This window comes from Euprymna scolopes, chromosome 24 (genome assembly GCF_053919585.1).
Source record: "Euprymna scolopes isolate OS-2025 chromosome 24, ASM5391958v1, whole genome shotgun sequence".
In the NCBI taxonomy this organism is placed as follows: Eukaryota; Metazoa; Mollusca; class Cephalopoda; order Sepiida; family Sepiolidae; genus Euprymna; species Euprymna scolopes.
In genome coordinates, this window is record NC_136505.1 from 59309341 (window position 1) to 59311348 (window position 2008).

Genomic DNA, 2008 nt, shown 5'->3' on the forward strand with positions numbered 1-2008 from the left:
ACAAACATATACCTACACCAAAATAATTTTTGTCAAAATATAACGAAATTAAAAGTTAATCGATGTAGAAAATAGTTATATTAAAGTAAACGAGGACAAGCGTTTAGGCGCCAAAATAACCCACGTGCGTTCGACGTTTTTGTTTAGTTTCATTATTATGATTGTTGTTGTTGTTGTTCTGACCAAATGAAATCATATATCTGATAATTCATCGTTTAGATTTATAAAATGTGAATTTATTGATTTTATGATAAACTAAAAGTTTATAGCTCCAAAGTAAATTTTTTATTAAAAATTAAAACAAAATTTTTTGGCATCGCAAGTTCTTTGTAATAAAACTGATAAAAAAGTGCATAGCAGTCACCTTGGGCTTGTGGCGCAATGGATAACGCGTCTGACTACGGATCAGAAGATTCCAGGTTCGAATCCTGGCAAGCTCGTACTTTTTACTCACGTAATTTACCACGTACCTGACGCTTATCTTGCCGCTTTGTTTTTGACTTATTAAGTAAAACTTATTATTTCTCAGTGCTACTATGTTAGACATGGCGTAGCCTTATAATCAGCGATCCGGCTCACGTAACGGCACTCTGACTTGTTATAAAAGAAGCTTGGATCCCTTCATTCTGCTTAGCAACTGGTAATAAACCAATAAATTTGTAGATTACTCTTCGCTACCCCTAAAAAGGGGGGGGGAACTCAGATTGTACTGTGCTAAGTGTTTACGTGTGCACATTTTGAAAAATTGATGAAAAAAAAACAAACAAACAAAAACAAACAAAAACAAAACGAATAAAAAAAATGCCCACATTTATTTTAGATTGTAGAGAGTGAAACATAGGCACCGCCAAAAATGGCCGCAAAATCAAGTTGTTGTTGTTTTTTAAAACTAAATTACATTTATTAAAATCCATTATTTCTGAGTAACTTTTTTTTTCCAGAAAGATAAAACCCTGAATTTTATCATATAGAAAACAGAATAATGTAAAACTTTTTCTACTATTTTTAATTCAATTTTAAATGTTAAATTTTCCCAAAAAGTTAACAATTGACATTTTTTGTCTTGCACAAAAAACGTATTTAAATATTTAAAAAAAAGGGTTTTTGAAATAATTAATTTATTTATTTATTGTCTAACTAAGATTTAGGATGATTTTCTAAGAGAATATGCAAAAATATTATAATATAAGTACCGGAATTTCAAATAATTCCACTTATTCATATAGGTAACCAGATATTTCGCATCTACGTAGAGTTCAGATCGACTCTGTTTACGTTTTCGTTTTGATAATAAGAAAACTATGGAAGACCAAACAGGCCAAAAAAACTTATTTTTCAGTGACGAAAATTTCAATGTATTATTAAGCTGAGGCTGGCCAGTACCAGATGGGTGACCATTTGTATGAGTTTGGTTTTTAATGTGTATGTGTGTGGGGGCTAGGCTCCCCAAAATGGGGGGGGGGCAATTTAAAGCAGAATAAAAAAAAATTATTTCAGCGCGTTTGGTCCACCGTAGTCGAAAGGCGGCAAACGTTTTCAAACGGGATCGAAAAAAATGATGCTATTTTTAACACAAAGGGCACAATATTTATCGAATGTTTTTTTTCTGTATCGATTATTCAAAGCATGCCCTGTTTAATAATGGTCATGCATTATTCGGCTCGCTAAAAAAAAATTGTTAATTTATTTATCAAAAATTTTAAAATGGCTTTTTTCGTATAAATATTAAAAAAAATTTTTTTTTTGTTTTGCTTAACTTAAATTAATTATTTTACTTAACATATTCACCGAATTTCACACTTCAAAACTCAAAAGCGGGATAATTAAACACAATCGAAGTTCTGATATTCAGACGTCAAAATAAGGTATGCAAACAATTTTTTTTTTTTTTTTTTTTTTTAATCTATAATTCTGTCCGTTACAACAACAAAATATGTTTTGTTCAGTTTCAGATGATTATTTTAAGCATATTTGTTCCCACTTCAAAACAAGGGGGGGTTTTGTAAGC

General features: G+C 30.5%; 1 non-coding gene across 1 annotated transcript; it reads left to right on the plus strand.

Moving 5' to 3' along the window:
* Window positions 1-367: 367 nt before the first annotated feature.
* Window positions 368-440, plus strand: Trnar-acg (transfer RNA arginine (anticodon ACG)). Its single transcript has one exon. It is a non-coding gene; the product is annotated as a tRNA-Arg (tRNA).
* Window positions 441-2008: the final 1568 nt, after the last annotated feature.